The following is a 22,361-nucleotide window of genomic DNA, read 5'->3' on the forward strand; positions in this document are numbered from 1 at the left end:
ATCTCCCCCCCCCCCAATCTCCCTCTCCCCCCCCTCCCCCCTCTCCCTCTCCCCCCCCCCCCTCCCTCTCCCTCTCTCTACCCCCCCTTCCATGACAGTAGCTATCACTAATCACTATTTCAATTGCTCATGGGTATAAAGGATTCATCTTCCATGAAGGTCCACAGCAAACAGGCAATGCAATGGCATCACTTTTGAAATGAAATATCATTGTGGTGTAAAGAACTGCATTCCTAAACAGTCAAAACTGTAAACTGCATGTGGTGCCAACATAAAGTTTTTCAGTCATAATGATCTAGGTTGAACCGATTCTTAATCTCAAATTTTCAAATGTCTCTTGCACTTGTAGGTAGGGGGGAGTAGGCATGGTAATTATGATGATAAATATGCACTCCCATTACTTACTATGAATACTTTTATTTATATACTAAGATGGTATCTGTTCTTTCGGACATGTTCTTTCGGCACTACGAATGTAGTGCGGGACAATACGTCGAGAATATGGGTTTCGTGGAAGACGTACCAGAGAGAAATCCCTGCAGTTGCACTATCCTCTGTGTCCTCGATGGCTCAGATGGATAGAGCGTCTGCCATGTACGCAGGAGATCCCGGGTTCGAGTCCCGGTCGGGGCACACATTTTCATCTGTCCCCGATTACGTATGTCAACGCCTGTAAGCAGCTAAGGGTGTTCATTTCATTGTAAATACTTTTATTCTCGCAGTGTATATCCAATACGTGTAGCATGGAGTACATCCTACAGAGAACTGACCCGGCAAAGATACAGTTGTTCTTGCTGTGGTAGGGCAGTGATATTACTGGGGGGTGGGGGTGGGGTAGAGCCAGTGGTTCTATGTCCCCACAGAGCCCTCTCCACAAGTGCAGAGCATGGTGACTTGTGTACATCATGATGCATTGTCCTGCTGGTGGTAACAAGGGCTGGTGTATCATAGTCCGCCAGGTGCTTGGGCCATAATGTCGGCGGCAGTACGATGGGGGAGTGGCAGTATCTGTTGAGGTGTTGGTGGCTGGTTGTATGTCGTCCGGGTCCAGTGCTGGTAGGGCTGTCGGTCTGCCGCTGGTGGTATCTAGGGTATCAGTTTCGTTGGGAAGCGCTCTGGGGCCGACACAAGCAGATAGCCGTCTGAAGAACGAGTTGACCACATTTTCTGGGAGTGAGTAAGTTTCTGCGAGAAAAACCGTAGGGGTTGGGTTGCACCACGCACTTCCTGTTGTAGCACCACCCCGATCGCTGGGGTCGGTCATTATTACCATAAGAGCGTCCGGTGAGGGGAGTGCCAGGTTGGTGGTTTGAGTAACGTCGGTTTTGATGTTCTCGAAAGCTGCTTGCATATCAGGAGTCCACGTGAGCTTACGTTTGCATAACATGTTCTTGCCGTGGAGTGACTCTCAAAGCAGCAGAAGTGTTTCTGCAGCATGGGGGAGGTCTTCTCGGTAAAAATTAATGACCCCTAAAAAATTGCGGAACTCTTGATAGTTCATCAGGGATGACAGGTTATGGATTTAGTCTGTCTTTTCTGGGGTAGGGCAGATGCCTGATGCGATGGCGAGGTGGTCTATGAATGACCAAAACACCATGCTCTGCCGGTTTGTCAAATACAGCTTGGAGGTTTCTCATGATCTTGAGCTGTTTGTGAGCAGATAATTACATCGTCCAAGTAACAATAGCAAAAGGGCATGGTAAAAAACAAGCCATCAATAAACCATTGCGTTCTTTAGTCTGAAGAGCATAATGAGGAATTCAAATAGGCCAAACGGTGTAATTATTGCCATCTCTGGGATGTCCCCCGTGGCCATTGGGGTCTGCAAATCTCTTTTGCAGTCAATCATGCTGAAGATGGTTGCACCAGCCAGTTCCTGGGAGAACTTCTGAATATTGGGCACAGGATATCTATCAATAATGGTGTGTGCATTCAAATGTCTATAGTCTCCACACAGGCACCACATTTTACCATTTTTCACTCTCATAGTAACTGGGGAGGCCCACATACTGTCTGATGTCATTGAGGAATATTGGAAATGTCACATATGTTGTTATAATATGAGATCGGTGAAGGTACAGCAACATTCTTCTAACAGCTACATGTGGAGATGTCACTGGGATAATTTGTGGCAGTCCATAAGGCATGGAACATGGTTTCTGAGTTTGAGACTCAGTGTTTAGGTTGATATACTATTTCTGTCATCTGCCTCAGTTAAATATGCTATGCATGAAATGAGTTGTTTCTGAAAGTACAATAACTGATTGATTTCTGTTCTTTAGAGAGGTGTGTGGGAAATTAGTTAAGTGGAAGGGATCATTGGGCAGGAATTGAGCTCTAGTAAGAGAAAGAGTGGTAGGAGGCATGAAGCTCTTGGTCCTTTGGTTTTTGGGGTTATTATTTCCAGTTGGGATGGTGTTGATAATGATCTTCAGGTTGTTGAAAATCACAATAAGCATATTTTGACTTCATTAATAGAGGAATGTATTATCATATCAGATGTGTTTGCTCCATGTAATGAGTTGGACATTAGGGGATGTAATCACTTTGTTGTGAAGCATAATATCAAATTAAAGACTACAAGACTGGGGCCCATGCTAATACTATTGAGGGTACTGGGAGAGGGGAAAGGATGTCAGATCTGTTATTTGGAGGGTTAAATGTCAGTATTTCATCTTACACCTTACAGGCTTTTCTTGATATGCACTATCGACAGGAAAGTATTATACAACGGCACTGAATTTTTCAGGTCCTGGCCTGTAAGTCAAATGAGGGTGGGTGGCAGGCTTTTTGGTTGTTGTTTTGTTTTTGTCTCTCTTTTGTCTAGTGGTGGAGTCATTTTCTGCAAGGATGGGTGACAGCGGGTTTTTTTTGGGGGGGGGGGGGAGGGGGGGGGGAAGAGTGAGAGATTCGGGTGGGGTTCCTTCATGTGTAGTGTTGTCTTCTATTAATTCAGGTGTGTTTTCTTATTGTTTTTGTATTTTTAAACTGGTTTCTGAATTGTGTTATTTTGTTATACCTCACCTCTGTTCTTTATTTTTTGTGTTATCTGTGTTTATGAGTCTCACTCTACATCAATGTCCACATCCTGCAAACCACTGGGAAATCCATAGCAGAGGTTACATGCCATTATACCAGTTATTACGGTTTTTTCCTGTTCCATTCATGTATGTAATGCACAAAAAATGACTGTTTAAATACAATGCACACTGTAATTAACATAATCTTGTCCTCAAGATCCCTATGGGAGCAATATATAGGGGATTTTAGTATATTCCTTAAATTATTACTTAAAGTGTGGCCTTGAAACTTTGTAAGTAGACTTCTCTGGGGGTGGGTTGCATCTCTCTTCAAGAGTCTACCAGTTCAATTTCTTGAACATATCTGTGACACGCACCCATGGGCCAAAAACCTGTGACCATTCATACTGCTGGTCACTGTATATGTTCAACATCCCTTTGGTCCTGGTAAAGGTATGGGTCCCACACACTTGAGCAATAATTCAGGATGCACTACATGAGTGATTTGTGGGCAATCTCCATTGCAGACTGATTACATTTCCCCAGTATTCTGCCATATGCTTTACCCATGACTGAATCTATGTAATCAGTCCCCAACAACCGGTCTTGCCTTCTCATCCCATCCGATAAGTCTCCCGATCCACGGTTCTGGGTGACTTTTCTAAACTGTACCCCTTTCCCTAAACCTCTCCAGTACTTTTTCTTCACCCCTCTTCCTTCCCCTTTAACTCCTCTGCCAGAAGGAGTAGATTTTTTATCTCTCCATTTATATTATATATAATCATTCCATTTCATATCTCTACAAAGTGTTATACCCAGGTGTTTGTACAAATTTACTGATTCCAACTATGATTCACTGGGGGAGGACACGTCACTTATTCATTTTGTGAAGTGTACAATTTTCCATTTCTGAACATTTAATCCAAGTTGCCAATCTTTGCACAACTTTGAAATCTTATCAGAATCTGACTGAATACTTATGCAGTTTGTTTCAGACAATATTTCATTACAGATAACTTCATCATGTGTAAAAAATCTCAGGTTACTATTAATATTGTCCACAAGGTCATTAATATACAACACTAACATAAAAGGTCTCAATATATTTCTCCGGAGCACACCCAAAGTTATCTATACGTATGTCAATGATTCTCCAACCAAGAAAACTTGCTATGTCCTCCTTACCAAAAAATCCTCAATCCAGTCACAAGTAACGCTTGATACCTCATTGACTGTACTTTTGATAGAAAGCGTAGATGTGGTACTGGGTCAAATGCTTTTTGCAAATCCAGACTACTGCAATTATGTGACTGCCGTGATTCATAGCTTTCAGTAAATCATGTGTCGAAAGTGCGAATTGAGTTTCACATGAGTGGTGGTTTCAGAATTCACACTGGATGGCATGTAGGAGGTTATTCTGTTCGAGATATCTCATTATGTTTGAAGTCAGAATATGCTCTAAGATTCTACAACAAATCAATGTATTGAATGCTTGATGGAAATTTTGGTAATCACTTCTGCTACTCGTTCTTGTAGATGGGTGTCACCTGTGCTTTCTTCCAATTACTGGACAAGGCCTTTTGTTTGAGGGATCTATGACAAATTATAGTTAAAAGTGGGCTAACTCAATCACAAATTCATTATAGACTCTGAAATGGATGTCATTGGGCCCTGGGGCATTCTTCAGCTGTTTCTCAAAGCTACAGACAATTATACTTCTATCGTTAGCCTTTTTCGGTGATACAAGGATTAAATTGGGACAATTCTCTTGGGTTTTCTTTTATAAAGGAACATTTGAACACAGAGTTAAGCATTTTTGCTTATGTTTTGCTATCTCAATTTCAGTTCCTTTCTCACCTGCGAGTAGCTGGACATTAATTTTAGTGTCACTAACAGCCTATATACGTAATCATTGCTGCTACAACTGCTTCTTGGTCACTGATTGTATTTCTTGTTATGAGTATTGGACTGGCCTTTTGTCTTTTTGTAGTGTTACCTTTTTTTCTTTTTTCTTTCTTTCTTTCAAGTTGAACTATGTAGCTCAACTGACGCTGGTACCAGTTACAGTTTCTTTGTTTTTATTCTGCATTCTTTGCTTTTCTAAAACACTTTTTTTTATCATGTTTCTGTCAACTAGTGACATTACTGTGGTTTTGCAGTTGTTATGTCAGATTTTAGTTTGTTCACATCCAAAACTCCCCACTTTCTCACAATAGTACCATTAGCTCCAACATTTAATATTAAGAATTTGTACGAGTCTGCGATTGATGTTTATATTTTCGTGTTATGATAACATCTAAGGTTACTGCTCCACATTCTGAAATTGTGTTTGTGTTGCATCTTAGGGCTTGGTATGATGCCTGGTCAAAGGTGACAGATAGTATGGAATGCTCTTCTTTAACCGTACCTGGCATGGAATGAATCCTTTTAAGTAGAGAACATACATGTTCAAGGAATCTGAAGAGGATAACCATCACATGCAATAATAACTACACAAGACTTTCACCTAATTAGCAGCCTCACTGATGAGAGTGAGTGCTGGAATTTACCAGGAGAAAAAAAAAACCTTCAACTCCACATTCAAAATCCATAGTTTTCATTAACATTCCATCGTATTTCATTCTCGCAGACATTTGCTCAAAATGTACACCGCACAGTAACACACACTTTTTCCTAAAACAATTTTCAATATGACATTTGAGCATCACCTTTCCTACATTTTTGTCAGCTTTCATCATCTATGACAGAAATACCACACTTGTTTTCTGTGCACAGTGAGGAATAAGGATACACACAGTATAACACATAAAACAAGCCATTCCGAGACATTAACGGGGGAATATTTTGGCTGAAAGTTTGTGTAACTATCTGTGCATTTAAAATGTAATTGTTATTTAAATACCTTGTGATTTGCTTTACAGAACAAAGAATGACAATTAGATACCAAATGTGTGCCTCTTCTTGCCTAACATTAAAAATGAAAGCAACGGTCAGGGAAGAACACATAATACAGTAAAACTGTCAGATTCACTTGCCTTTAAAGTCAAGAACTTAAATATTATAAGGTGCAATCAAAAAATTTCGATTTGAGTATATTTCTGCAGAGTACATGCAATGTAGCACAACCATGATGCACATACATAAGCACCGATATGTAGACAAGGGATTACTGTGGCATTCATGTCTTTCGCCATGCGTGTGGTAAATATGGAAACATTAACTACAACCATGTTATTACCAAATGCATCCCACCAGGACTGACATGCTATTATTCTTTTCTTGCCTGCCATGGTAGACTTCCAACAGAGAATGAAGATTTAGTATGGAGCAGCATGGCTATTGAAAACCACCACTGTGGAATGATGTGCCGAGTTCTGTGCTGGTCGCGATTCGATGCAAAACTGTAAAACTGGGAGGCCAGCCTCATCAAAGTGGAAAATACTCTAACACCCTCTCTATAGCCCTGATCTGTACCCATGTGATTATCACATCTTTGGTCCATTAAAAAAGACCCTGAAGTGTTGTTGATTCCTTTCGGACGAAGGTGTGCAGCAGGGAATTAAGGGCTTCTACATGCAGAAGGAAACAGTGTTTTACCAAATGAGTATGTTCAACCGGGTGCATTGATGGGATGATTGCCTCAATGCTAATGGTGATTTTGTCTCATTGACATGCTGAAGATGGACTGCAAGGCCATTGAATGGAAACTTTTTGATCACCCCCTATAGTTCCACTTGCCAAACTGGTCTATGTGAGAACTATTGGCTGGGAGATCCTCAGAAGTCAATCAATCATTTTAGACTTTTTTTATTTACATGAATTGGCACCTTCATGAACTAATTCATTTATGATGAATTAATTGAGCATATAATGAATTCTGCTGCAATCTTTGGCTCCTACCAAAAAATTTTTACACCTATGATACCTCTTCATTTTCTCTATATAAAGGTTTATTGGTAAGAACCTCAAGGTCTCAAAAGACGACAACACGAAAACTACAAGACATAAAGAAAACACATATTAGCATATGCACCATCTTTTCTAACCTTTTAATTCACATTACACTGTGATGTGGCAAACATCAATATGCACATGCACTTCATTGAAGTTGCCAACACGAATTACCTGGGAAGAAGCCACAGCAGCCTGCTTTGGAAAACGTTTCACTGGGTTGCCTATCTGCAGGCACAAACTAATTCAATGCAACAATATAGAATGGATGATTTGCCTACATGTTTTGACACACCTGCCCCTTAGTACAACTAAGCCATGGCACACGTTATAAATCGAAACCTAGAGATATTCCCTAGCCACTGACATATGTCATTAGATTAGATTCAGTTTTTGTTCCACAGACCCAAGAATGAGATAATTCTCATAGGTGTAGAACATGTCAGAAAGTACAAGATAAAAAACATAAAACATTTGAATACTCATTACCCTGATCATTTGTCAGGAAACCGTCGAAATAGGTGAATACATCACAGTGAACTGGAACTGCTGATATTTACAGAATTAACAGAATGAAACATAGTTATGCAGTTTTAATAAATTTTTTCATACACAAAATATCTAATTACGATTGTTGTGACCAAGTGCTGTCAAAACTGAAATCTAACGGATATTTCTACTTAAGCTGGTCTAACAGTCTCTGTTAAGATATTTATCTATAAAATAGAAGGAGTTGCCTATCAAAACGTCTTTCACACTCTGTTTAAATTGTGCTTATCTGAAACCAAGTATTAATGGTTGCTGGCAATTTATTGAAAACAAGTGTTCCTGAAAAGTGGGCCCGTTTTTGAACCAAGGTAAGTGATTTAGTTCTTTATGTAGTTTGTTCTTATTCCTAGTATTGATACTATGTGTTGAGCTATTGGTTGGAAATAGATATATATTACTTGCAACAAATTTCATTAAAGTATAAATATATTGAGAAGCAGTTGTTAGAATACAAAGTTCCTTGAACAGGTTTCTACATGATGTTCTTGAATTTACACCACAAATGATTCTTATTACACGCTTTTGAATCCTAAAAACTTTTGTTCAGTTTGACAAATTATCCCAGAATATGATCCCATATGACATAATAAAATGAACGTAAGCACAGTGCTGCAAATACACACTTGTTTAAGCACTACAGCAATTCTGTGGTATGCCCTTCTCAACTGAATTTATTATAGAGTTGTAATACCAGAAATTTAACACTGTCAACCTCTTCAATCTGCATCTCACGCACATGCTGGAAAGAAATCTCTCACAGGTTCCGCACTGCATATAGTGGGTCTTTTCAAAGCTTAGCTTTAAACCATTTATTACTGTCAGTGAAAATTTGATTAGCAGCCATTTCAAACAAAACAAACTTAGCATCTGGCAATATAACAGACTAGAGGTCATTAATGTACACTAGAAAATGCAACTGACACAAAATGGAACCTTGAGGAACACTGCATGTAATTAATTCCCCATCAGATGAAGACAGACTGCTTACTGCACCCTTTGTTTCCTGATAGTTAGGTAAGACTCAAATCATTTCACAACACTGCTGGTAACACCATAATATTCTAAATTACTTAAGAAAATGCTGTGATTCACACAAAGGCTTTTGTAAGGCCACAGAATGTGCCAGTAGCCTCTAATTTGTTATCTAATGAATGAAGTACATTCTCAGTGTACATGTAAATAGCTTTCTCTATATCAGAACCTTTAACAAATCCAAACTGTGACTTGGACAATATACATTGAAGAGCCAAAGAAACTAGTACATGTGCCTAATATCGTTTAAGAGTTCTGCGAGCATGCAGAAGTGCCACATCACGTCGTGGCATGAACCCAACAAATGTCTGAAGGAGTGCTGGAGGAAACTGACACCATGAATCCAGCAGGGCTGGTAAGAGTACGAACGGGTGAGGATCTCTTCTGAACAGCATGTTGCAAGGCATCCCAGATATGCTCAATAATGTAAATGTCTGGAGCATTTGGTGACCAGTGGAAGAGTTTAAATGCAGAAGTGTTCCTGGAGCCACTTTGTAGCAATTCTGTCACACTGTCCTGCTGGAATTATCCAAGTCGGTAAAGAATGCCCAATGGACATGAATGGATGCAGGTGATCAGACAGGATGCTTATGTTCTCTATGTGATCAAAAGTATCCGGACACCTCGCTGAAAATGACAAGTTCATGGAGCCCTCCATCGGTAATGCTGGATTCAATATAGTATTGGCCCACCCTTTGCCTTGATGGCAGCTTCCACTCTCGCAGGCATAGATTCAATCAGGTGCCGGAAGGTTTCTTGGGGAATGGCAGCCAATTCATCATGGAGTGCTGCACTCCGCCACAGGCCGTGCATTACGAACTGGTGCTTGATCGTGTTGAAAGACGCAATCGCCATCCCCGAACTGCTCTTCAACAGTGGGAAGCAAGAAGGTGCTTAAAACATCAATGTAGGCCAGCGATGTGATAGTGCCATGCAAAATAACAAGGGGTGAAAGTCCCCTTCATGAAAAACACGACCACAACATAATACCACCACCTCCAAAATTTACTGTTGGCGCTACACACGCTGGCAGATGACATTCACCGGGCATTTGCCATACCCACATCCCGCCATCGGATCTCCACATTACGTGCTGTGATTCATCCCTCCACACGTTTTTCCGTTGTCCAATCATCCAATTTTTACGCTCCTCACACCAAGCGAGGCATCGTTTGGCATTTACCGGCATGATGTGTTACTTACGAGCAGCCGCTCAACCATGAAATCCAAATTTACTCACCTCCCACCTAACTTGCAGTGGATCCTGATGCAATTTGGAATTCATGTGTGATGGTCTGGATAGATGTCTGCCTATTACACATTACGACCCTCTTCAACTGTTGACGGTCACTGTCAGTCAACAGACGAGGTCAGTCTGTGCGCTTTTGTGCTGTACGTGTTCCTTCACATTTCCACTTCACTATCACATTGGAAACAGTGGACCTAGGAATGTTTAAGAGTGTGGAACTCTCACATACAGATGTATGACAAGTGACACTCAGTCACCTGACGATGTTCGAAGTCCGTGAGTTCTGCGGAGTGCCCCATTCTGCTCTCTCACGAGTGTCTAATGACTACTGTGGTCAGTGATATCCAGTACTGGCAGTAGGTGGCAGCACAATGCACCTAATGAAAAACATGTTTTTGGGGGTGTCTGGATAATTTTGATCACATAGTGTATGTTAACGAGTCCTACCTGCATGTATCAGGGGTCCCATATCATTCCAACTGCACGTGCCCCACATTATTACAGAGCCTCCACCAGCTTGAACAGTCCTCTGCTGACATGCTGGGCCCATGGATTCATGAGTGTCTCCATACCCGAACACATCCATCTGCCGATACAACGTTAAACAAGACTCGTCCGACAGAGCAACATATTTCCAGTCATCAACAGTCTAATGTCAGTGTTGACAAGCTCAGGCGAGCCGTAAAGCTTTGTGCCATGCAGTCACCAAGGGTACACGAGTGGAACTTCGGCTCCGAAAGCCCATATCGATGATGTTTTGTTGAGTGGTTTGCACGCTGACACTTGTTGATGGCCCAGCATTGAAATCTGCAGCAATTTGCAGAAGGGCTGCACTTCCATCTCGTTAAACAATTCTCTGGTCCCATTCTTGCACAATCTTTTTCTGGCTGTAGCGATGTCGGAGATTTGATGTTGTACCAGATTCCTGATTTTCACGGTACACTCGTGAAATGGTCATACAGGAAAATCCCCACTTCATTACCTCCTTGGAGATGCTGTGTCCCATCACTTGTGCACTGACTATAACATCAAGTTCAAACTCACTTAAATCTTGATAACCTGCCACTGTAGTAGCAGTAACAGATCCAACAACTGTGCCAGGCACTTGTTGTCTTATACAGGCACTGCCGATCGCAGCGCTGTATTCTGCCTGTTTACATATCTCTGTATTTGAATATGCATGCCTGAACTAGTTTCTTTGGCACTTCAGTTTATTACTTGCAGTCAGATTCTCGAGGAGACACTTGAACATAATCTTTTCAAAAATTTTGAAAAGCTCACAAAAGTGAAATTGGCCGATAGTATCTCTTTATCCCCCTTCTTGTAAAGAAGCTTAAATTCAGCATATTTTGGCCAGTCTGGAAATGATGCACTGATAAAAAGAGATTGATTACACAAACAACTTAAGAAAGAACTCAACTCGCATGAGCACACACTGATAAACCTCACTGATATGTTATCATAACCACTAGAGCAGTTGGATTTTAAAGATTTTATGATGAATGCTACTTCTTTGCGAGATGTGAATGTCATCTGCATTTTACTGAAGTTATCTGTAAATAATGGTCTCAGATACTCCATTGCACTGTTTACCAAACCCGATGACACCAAGTTGTCAGTAACAGAAGCGAAATACTTGTTTAAGACGTTTGCACCCTTATTTGCATTTGTTACCAATGTCTCGTTTATTTTTAGAACTATCTGTTCCTCTTTCTTTTTGACCCCACCTTTCTCGGTCTTCACTATATCCCATATTGCTTTTATTTTGTTGCCTGATGTAATTATCATTATCTCATAATAAAGCTGCTTTGATTTCTGGGTTACTTGCTTCAATAATATGCAGTATTCTTTGTAATGTAGTACAACACTAACATCAGAGCTGTTCCTAGATAGTGGATACAGTCTCCTTTTTGTCCCACTATTTCTTTATTCCTTGTGTAATCCATGGTTTGTTTTTAGACTTCTCTTTGGTTAAGTTACCGCTAGGGGAAAACAATTTTCAAAAGAGGAAGTAACTTTATTAATGAATGCTTTGTATTTTTCACTTTAGCCAGAAGTACTGTAAACATCTATCCAGTTCACGTCTTTGAGCAATCTCCTAAGTTCTCCATTTTTGACTGATGTATTACCTTCCTGTATTCTGATTTACCAAATTTTTTATCCTGACAAGTTTCAACGTTTGATACAAGGTGCTACATGTCATGATCAGATAGCCCATTTACTATTGATTTTGTGATATCGACTTTTTTCCTAGGTTTGCCTACAAAGATATTATCAATAGCAGTCTCAGAGCATTTGCATACCCTAGATGCAAAGTTAACAGTAGGAATTAAATTAAATGACAGTGTCACTGATTGCAGTAGTTGTTCATTGATGGAACTTCCCCATAAATCCAAATTAAATTCACCAGCAAAAACTTTTTTTTTTTTTTTTTTTTTTTTTTTCCTTCTGCGAGATGAGACAATAGGGTTTATGAAGTTAAAGTTTCCTGAAGGTGCTCTATATATACTTACAATTAAAAGGACTTATGAAATAGTACTTCTGTTGCATAAGCTTGTAAGTGCTGCTATGAGTGAAATTTATTAATATAAATATTCTTGAAATCAAAACAGATTCTGACAAATGTGGCAACTCTTCCTTTCTCCTTATTTTCTCCACAGAAGTAAAAAGCTAACTTGAGTCCTGTAACATAACCTGTGGTCACCTGAGGTTCAGAGAGGCAGCTTGTATCAACTGGTTCACTCAACTCTAATTCTTCAACATCCCTCATCCTCAGATATTCTAATGCAATAAGGGTAACTGATTTTGTGTACTACCTGAATCTCAACTAGATGAACCTAATTTTTCTGTCAATTTTTTAACACCTCCAGTTCCAATCAAAGGCTGTCTGCATGAATTGTGTACATTAAAATTTGGTTCCTGGTTGCCTGTCTTGTCAATGTGAATGTCGTTTTCAGCACGTCTCTGAACATCTTTTGTTTCTGCCCTCCAAACCCTTAAAAAACTGCTGTTCTGTGTCACTTGTAACCAGTGGTACTTTACCACTTGTGACAGACCCCCCCCCCCTTAAGTTATTTGCTATTAGCAAAGACAGTTTTCCCTTCCCATTTCTGTTGAAGTGAAGGCCATGAATGGTATAGTTCCACCTGCTGAGAGAGTCCACAGGAACCACACCGATGTGAGAATCGACACCTGATCCAAGCAGCCGTTCCACCTGTAAATTAACTCTCCTAACAGAAGAGTTTAAATGAGGCCGGTCATGGTGCCTCAGAACTAATACAAGTCCAACACAAGTATCTCTCTTTGTTGAAGCTATCTTTATCAGGTCACCCTCAACTGAATAATTAGGCTCTCTGTCTATGTTGCTGCCCGCCCTGCCCACTATTGCCATGGAGTCTTCCTTTGTGAAGTATATGCAGAAGGAACCTACATCTTCTATCACCTGACCAAGACTTGCAATACGTTTAAAAAAAACTGTGACCTGGTAACATGACCCTAGTTCATCCTGCAGACGTTGGCCAACACATCTAGCATGTGAACTACCTAGCAACAAAACTTTCTTCTTAGTCTTCTTCACAATTTTTTCTGACTTCTTACTTCTCAAACACTTTCTGAAAGTTTGTTGCGTCCTGTCGACTTCTACATCTACTTGTGACTCATCAGTTTCCAACTGTGACAACAGATCAAACTAGTTTTCCACATTGACAACAACACTGTCTGAGAAAGTCCTATTCCTATTTCTTATATAACCTGTTGTGACTTCCCACCTCTCTTTTCCCTTCTTCCCCCTTAACCTTTCCAGATCTTGCTTTGTCTTATCTAGTTCCACCTGAAGGGCAGCAATCTTCTCCTCCTGTTCCACTGCCTTCCTGTCTCTATAGCAAATCCCACACAACCAATCAGCCTTGTTTACTTCCCCAATTCCCATGCCCCTAGTCACCCACAAGATAGAAACTGCAACAATCCTCACATCACACCCAGAACTAAAAATCCTACAGTAAGTCACACACTTCTCACTCACAGCAACAAATTTTAGCTTTAGTCTAAACAAGAATAACTTCCTAGACTACTCAATTAATATAGGCTTATTAAATTTCTTATAAAGTTTGGCCCTAAATTCCGGATACTAATTCAAAACGTCTGCAAAAATAGAAATGATTAAACATTTATAGTTTATGCGACAAAACAAAAGCAAAGCAAGAACTGGGCCTACACCATACAAACTTTTCACTTATTTCTAAACTTTTCACTTCGGCTACTTACTAGAGGATCAAATGGACAGCATGTATGGATATACTAACAACTCAAACTGTACTTTACTGAAATAATCATGTAATTTACAATGAACGATAACACTAACAAAACTTAGTCCAAAATTCACACCTACAAAATGTTTTATTTTTCCAAAAAATTTACAAAATATATGAAACCTTCAATTGATAGCTTACAACAGGTATTAATTCACTTATTTGTGATATAATATTGCCTTAATTAATTGTTATTACTCAATTAAACACTTCTCTTTACAAGAGCTCTGAATGTCTTTTAGTCATGCAGTCGTCATCTTAAACCCTGGAGGTACTTATGAATAAGCCTGTATTCCAAAAAAAAAAAAAAAAAAAAAAAAATTAAATGCTTCCCTTTGCTTTGGCATTTGTGAAGTAACAGTTGTAACATTTTTAAAAGAACCCCAGACTCCATTCCACATGTAATTTTTCTGTTGATAAATACAACTGACATTTCCAACATCCTATGTTAACTATGTACAGGCTGCCCCCATTCTCTATCCCTGGCCACAGATGTGAAGTTCTTGTATTCAGTTCTCAGTGAACACTTGTAATTCTCATAGAATGGAAAGGCCTGGAATGGAGTGCACTTGGCTTCACATTAAACGAGAAGTGCTTAAATATATAGAAATTGTTGCACTGATAACCACAATGTAATTATACCTCCATATTCTTTATGTAAAAGACAAACCTCTTTCAGTTAACTACACAAAAAAATTCTGCCCACTATCTGACTTTGCAAGGTGCCATTTGAGCTGTCAGAAAGTTTTTAATTATTAAGAAAAACTTGTTTATTCACAGTGTCTGTTACAGGAGACAAGTGTTTGCTTGTTAGTAGATCACAACAATTCAAATTTTTCCACTTTAATTGTTTTGAATTTCACATGTAAGAGTGTGTAGTGAATTCATGCTGGATTATGTAAATTTATAATTTTGTGTGCTGTGTGTAAGCAGGGCTTTCATTGTTGGTCAAGAAAGTGAGACATACATTGTAAGAGTTGTTTTAGCTATCAGTAGCTGTTTGCTCAAAGTAAACGGTAATGAAGTGCTGGTCTGTGCATTGTGGACACCATAAGCTGACGAAAGGATACTGCAGTTGAGTCCAAGCAACCAATCAAATCCAGTGGTTGGAAATTATAAAAGTCCATCAAATTATGAGCACTAATTTTAATAATGAGGGCTAATTTGTGTGCAGTGGAGTGGTGACAGAAACTTTATTTGCTGAACAATGACAAAGATAGGCCCTAATGACATTCATACTGTGAAAGCTGCTGAAAGTTAGATTAAGGCACAGTGAAAAGACAACTATACATATTGGCTTTTGGCCAAAATGCCTTCTTCTGAAGACGGAAACACACATACACATGAGCACAACTCGCTCACACATGACCACTGTCTCTGCCCACAGCAACCAGAGATAGTTGTCATGTGTATGTGAGTTGTGCTTATGTTAATGTGTATGCATTTCCTACCTCCCAAGAAGGCCTTTTGGCAGGAAGCTACAAAATACATCAGTCTTCTTGTTGTGCCTATCCACAACTCTACATCTCTTTTGTATGGCATGTAGTAATCTATCCTTTTCATAATATTGGTGTTGTTCCATCCTGGGCTTGTCAACATTTCAATCGATATTAAATCTAATGTTCAGAATTTTAATTACTAATTTATTCAGCAACAATATAGTTAACTATTACCTGAGCAATGTGCTCCCTGAACTCCATAAAGTAAAGTGGCACATAACCAAAGTTAAATATCCAGTAAATTGTGTTGCAAGTGTGTGATTCTATCACAGTCACATATTTATCCAACGATTCAAAAAGAATTATGTAGTACTGCCTCCCTTATACACTCCTGGAAATGGAAAAAAGAACACATTGACACCGGTGTGTCAGACCCACCATACTTGCTCCGGACACTGCGAGAGGGCTGTACAAGCAATGATCACAAGCACGGCACAGCGGACACACCAGGAACCGCGGTGTTGGCCGTCGAATGGCGCTAGCTGCGCAGCATTTGTGCACCGCCGCCGTCAGTGTCAGCCAGTTTGCCGTGGCATACGGAGCTCCATCGCAGTCTTTAACACTGGTAGCATGCCGCAACAGCGTGGACGTGAACCGTATGTGCAGTTGACGGACTTTGAGCGAGGGCATATAGTGGGCATGCGGGAGGCCGGGTGGACGTACCGCCGAATTGCTCAACACGTGGGGCGTGAGGTCTCCACAGTACATCGATGTTGTCGCCAGTGGTCGGCGGAAGGTGCACGTGCCCGTCGACCTGGGACCGGACCGCAGCAACGCACGGATGCACGCCAAGACCGTAGGATCCTACGCAGTGCCGTAGGGGACCGCACCGCCACTTCCCAGCAAATTAGGGACACTGTTGCTCCTGGGGTATCGGCGAGGACCATTCGCAACCGTCTCCATGAAGCTGGGCTACGGTCCCGCACACCGTTAGGCCGTCTTCCGCTCACGCCCCAACATCGTGCAGCCCGCCTCCAGTGGTGTCGCGACAGGCGTGAATGGAGGGACGAATGGAGGCGTGTCGTCTTCAGCGATGAGAGTCGCTTCTGCCTTGGTGCCAATGATGGTCGTATGCGTGTTTGGCGCCGTGCAGGTGAGCGCCACAATCAGGACTGCATACGACCGAGGCACACAGGGCCAACACCCGGCATCATGGTGTGGGGAGCGATCTCCTACACTGGCCGTACACCACTGGTGATCGTCGAGGGGACACTGAATAGTGCACGGTACATCCATACCGTCATCGAACCCATCGTTCTACCATTCCTAGACCGGCAAGGGAACTTGCTGTTCCAACAGGACAATGCACGTCCGCATGTATCCCGTGCTACCCAACGTGCTCTAGAAGGTGTAAGTCAACTACCCTGGCCAGCAAGATCTCCGGATCTGTCCCCCATTGAGCATGTTTGGGACTGGATGAAGCGTCGTCTCACGCGGTCTGCACGTCCAGCACGAACGCTGGTCCAACTGAGGCGCCAGGTGGAAATGGCATGGCAAGCCGTTCCACAGGACTACATCCAGCATCTCTACGATCGTCTCCATGGGAGAATAGCAGCCTGCATTGCTGCGAAAGGTGGATATACACTGTACTAGTGCCGACATTGTGCATGCTCTGTTGCCTGTGTCTATGTGCCTGTGGTTCTGTCTGTGTGATCATGTGATGTATCTGACCCCAGGAATGTGTCAATAAAGTTTCCCCTTCCTGGGACAATGAATTCACGGTGTTCTTATTTCAATTTCCAGGAGTGTATTAATAATGAATAAGGAGGCTGTTAGTTCTGGCTGTGTATGTGAATTAATGTTACTGTGTTAAATTTGTTTTTTACGTCACATGATTTTGCTTTCATGCGTAGTGTAATTTTGTAATAATCAATGGCATACTTACGAAATGCACAACGTTGTAATTATGTTATAATCTAAATTCTGTATATATATAATTCAGTAATAATTATTTCATTATACTGAACATGGTACTATACTGATTACTAGATTTACAGCACTACATGATCTCTAAGAATAAAGTGTGGTGTGACACTCCCCATTATGTTGCAATCAGAGCCAGTCAACACAGCTGTATGGACTAAAACAGAGCCTAGATATCTTCCTGTGGAATCTAACTCCAGTCAATTTCTTGATGAATCCACACAGTTTCAAAAGTTATTGCTAAGGGACAGTGATGATGAAATTGCTGAGCTATCACATCCCAGGCTTGTTCATCATATAACACATCAGGTGAACAAGTAGGGAAGCTGAAGTAGAGTTGGAAATTTGTTTCACATATGATGTGCACTGTCTTGCTGATGTAAGGCTTGTAGCCTGAAGGAAAGGAACTACTTCGAGCTCTGAAACCTCACCGAGATTTCAGCTTCCATCAATATCTAGGAGTCAAGATCGCGCATGATGCATACAATGATATAACAAATCATGACATATAGTGTCTGGCCACCATGCAATAAAATAACACAATCACCAAGACTGTGGTCAGCAAAAATGTGGCCATCACAACAGGACAGTGTGAAGTAGAATTCACTGGGAAACACCAAACTTTGGCACATAGTGAATCAGCAACAACATTCATCCAGCCAATATAATATACAAGAATTGGAAGCCAATTATGATACTCATCCCCTGCTGTGGCTGTATTGCATACCCTATACTCACTTAACCATGCAAGTAACTTCCTTAGTAACACGCACACATCACTGTTGTAGCAGAAACCCATCTATAACCAGCAATGTCACTGTAGAATAAACCCATGCTTCAAAGATCAATCATTCTGGCTCATTCAGATTCCCTCATTTGCTTATTTTGTACCTTCTGATAACAACACATCCTAGGACCTGCTATCATGTGTATACTTCAGTAGACAGCACTTTAATTCCTGAGCTTGGTGAAACTCTGATGTTAACAATGAAATGAGACAAGACACTTCTGGAACTATATGCCTGCTGTCTTTCTACAATCATGATCAATTATTCCTGTTAGACTACTGTACACATTCTCCAAATTTGAACATTCTTCCTCACTGTAGCAATTTTCACAAACACTGGTATATAACAGTTAATGGTCTGCAGGATTTCCAACTGCCAGACTAAATCAATTGATTAAAATACTGATGCTGTGAAACAGAGTTTCTGAATTTCACAAATTCACTACATTCTAAGACTTAAGACCAGCTGCTAGTTTGTAGTTACATGTCCCATAGATTATTTGAAAGCTTTTTTTATTGAAATGATGTGGAGCAAGTCAGTTTACAGAACATGTATACATGTTTAGTGTTAACATTTGTTAGTTGTACTTATGGAACTTCACTTAAAAACAATTAATTTTGTTATTATTATTCTGATTATGCAGGGTACCAGTTTTAAAAAAGAAATTTGTCCATGGAATAAGAGTTAACCAGGAGAAATGACTTCAGGTTAGACTTAAAACTTGATTTGCTACCTGACAAGACACTTTATGTTATTGGGTAAATGATCAAAAATTTTTGTAGCTGCATATTGAACTTCTTTCTGCGCCACTGACAGCTGGTGCTCTGTTACCACTCCTCCACATACTATGCTTATCTGATATGATGGGCTATATTTATTATATATTTACTGCAGTAGCAAGCACATTTACTCTGGCATAACAGAAAAAAATGCAGCCATCTTAAAAATTCAAAGGAAGAAAGATGTTCGGTTTGTGGGGTGCTCAACTGCGCGGTCATTAGTGCCTGTACCAAGTCCCAATTTTTACACAGTCCAAAGGAAGAAAGAAAAGAAGATTAGGATTTAACAGTTCATTGATATGGAGGTCACTAGAAATGGAGCACAACAGCAGACTGATAAAGGAAATTAATCTCCTTTCCAAAGGAACCACCCTATCATTTGACTTAAGCAGTATGAGCAAACCACTGAAAAGCCAAAGTTAGATGGTTAACCAGGAATACTTTTAAAAAAGTTGTTTATGGGGAGTCACTCTGTAGTAACGAACAAAACAAGTAAGGAACACAAATTATCTAATGGTTCTTGCTGCAGTCCCAAACATTCAGACGGTGCAAGATAAGAATGGGAACAGAAAAATTTCACTTTGAAAAAGTTGTTATTTCACCATACATAATATCGATAAGTTATTTGTCTATTACCCACATATGTTTCATTTATGCCACTGTTCTTATAGTTACTGATGGAAATTATTTATCCATGCACCATATGAATAAATATTTATCATACTAATCTATTTCATACATTAGAAACTTGAGTTTGCCAGTCTCTACATCACAAGATCAGTAGGGCCTATTAGTAACATATTTATCCAATGATCCCCTTAAAATTCACAGGTAGCCTGTTTCAAAAATAGGCTCTATGTACAACTCAGCATAAAAAAGGCTTTTTATTGGCTGTAAACACTATTAAATAGCAGCCTACCTATATAATCTCTCATGCGAGTGTAATGATTTGACTATTACTATTGAGGCCCCTGCAAGATTGTTTTTTCTTAACACACATACTGCGAGAGCTGGTTCGAGAGCATTTTTCACACAAACGACTTATCATTTGGTACCCCCTCCCCCCTTTGCCTCGCTAACTTTCACCCATGTCAGTTTTCATGACTTGTCTCTCTCAGCAGGGTCCATGAAGGTGCCACTACGAGCTGTGACAGATCCTGTATTGAAATTAATCTTACAGTTGTGGCACCGCCATCAGCTTGGCGCCCCAAGCAATGGCTTGTCATTTTGGTATCACCCCATCCCTGATTTCTGCAAGTTCACATTAACTTCATATGACAAAAAGGTGAGGCCACAAATTTTGCTAACAGTTTTACCAACTAATCACTGCATTATCTTATCAATACATTCATGATATTAGTTTCTCATCCAGTTGGGCATCAATAAATTTTACATACAGTGATGTGTAATTCTGAAAAACTGAGTTTAACCTATGAACCTATTTCACAGCCATGATATATACATCTAGGCCCCAAAATACAAAGTGCCATTCCTGCTTCTGTGTAGAGCTTACACAAACGGGACTAAGCTCCTGGATTTTTTAAAATTTTTATCTGTCTTTTTGGTTTTTAAGTGTTCTGATGAAGACTTCTAATTAGTTGAAACCAATCAACTATATCGCTATCTTGGTCACATTAAGTATATTTTTGATAAAAACTTATTTAAATATTTAGATTGCTTGCTGACACTGAAACGTTTCATGAAATATGGAATTGCATGCTGCAAGACTCCAATTTCGTGACTATACTCGTATGAACGTTAATCTAGTTGTGTATATCACACTTAAAGAAAATATAAGTTGAAGAATGACACTGGCATACTAACCAAGAAAATAAATACCAACAGTGTGAAAAACATACACCAGCAAAAAGGCTATAAGGCATTACTGAACTGTCTGTTGGTATTTAGAGCAGATCTTGATTTGCAATAATCCTCGGTTTATTTCTGAAAACTCATGTGCCAAATACTATGCACTTTTACAAACGTGCATAATCACTAATTTTATTTGCTGTATTAGAAAACACAGCAAAATTCTGCAACCCTCTCCTTCTATGGCATATTCGGATAGCAACGCCGTTAAAATACTTCTCCTTTCTTCTCATTCCATTGCTTCCTCCTTTTAAAATATCTTGTTCTCTTCTCTGTTAAACTACTCTCCTCGAAACAGAAAGTACTCAATGTTAGGCTAATAAGTACAGGACGATGAGGGGGCACAGACACCAAATTTCGACCACTACCCGTTTCGAAAATGTTATCCGAGACTATTTAAAACAAATTAGTCAGGCCTTAAACGAAACTGGAGTGTCTTGCGGCTTCTATAAATACGTAGTCTTACACTTTCTCGAACTCGTTTTCTTCTGCACAAACTGTGCACTTTGTAATAATAAAATGCACTTTACCCAAGGACTCTTAACCAAGATCTCAACCACATCATTGCAGAAGGCTTTTGCATGTTGTCTGACAGTTCCGATCAGATGTTATCTGTTGCTCATGGTCGACTACATACACTAAACGACTCACCTATAAATGCCGTCCGTTAATCTACACGCCGCGAGCGCTGCGTTCTTTACTTCCTGAACTGAGAATGCCCTCCAATGAAGGTGTCATTTTCTTTTATTTCAAAAAAGGAGCTCTATCATTCTTGCATAACGCACATGTTATCTCTTGTACACAAAAGAATGAGTACAGGCAGATGAAGTGTAAGTACGTAGCTGGCTATCTATGACATCGTATTTCTTGAATCTGTCAGCCTCTTTTTGTTCTTCTATAATTGTTTCCAAATTCCCCAGATCAATTTCGAAGATTTTCTTCTGAAGCGGAGCCGGACTTAATTTTCAAACAGAGATTCATCGCAGTTTTTTAATACCTCCTCAACTATCTCACATCGAATTTCGAAGGGCATTCTATTTTGTTTATTTCCATGAGCGCGATACCGACAACTCACCGTTCCTCTCCATTTGCTTGTTAAAAGTTGTTACTGTTGGTAATAGGTATCATTGTTCGAATGACGGAGACGAAAAAAAGTCGATTCGTACTGGACATCACAAAAGGGGTAGTCAGAACATTCCACGATGCATTTCAAATGGCAGCATTCGTACAGTCTGTATCGCACAACGACAACGGAACTGGACTGGAAAAACGTTGACGACAACGATACTCGCGAAGAAACTGCTTAGCCTTTATTCAGGTAGGGGGGGGGGGGGGTCGTGTCGTCATATGCTAACATCAGTGGTTAACCTACTGTCAACCCGACTATGGCTTGAT

At 40.2% G+C, this 22,361-nt stretch overlaps 1 protein-coding gene and 1 non-coding gene across 5 annotated transcripts in view; one reads left to right on the plus strand and one right to left on the minus strand.

Annotated features, from left to right (window-relative positions):
- Positions 1-22,219, minus strand: part of LOC124605431 (cytochrome P450 9e2-like) — a 121,604-nt gene extending 99,385 nt beyond the window's left edge. The window contains exon 1 of one of the 4 annotated variants that reach the window (XM_047137096.1): positions 22,042-22,219. The gene's annotated coding sequence lies outside the window, so the exon portion shown is untranslated. Of the gene's footprint in view, positions 1-20,921; positions 21,583-21,617; positions 21,797-22,041 lie in introns of those variants that run through there. The other 3 variants (XM_047137094.1, XM_047137095.1, XM_047137097.1) reach the window with 3 other exon arrangements.
- On the plus strand, positions 560-633 carry Trnat-ugu. The gene has a single exon. It is a non-coding gene; the product is annotated as a tRNA-Thr (tRNA).
- Positions 22,220-22,361: the final 142 nt, after the last annotated feature.

Source organism: Schistocerca americana, chromosome 3 (genome assembly GCF_021461395.2).
Source record: "Schistocerca americana isolate TAMUIC-IGC-003095 chromosome 3, iqSchAmer2.1, whole genome shotgun sequence".
In the NCBI taxonomy this organism is placed as follows: Eukaryota; Metazoa; Arthropoda; class Insecta; order Orthoptera; family Acrididae; genus Schistocerca; species Schistocerca americana.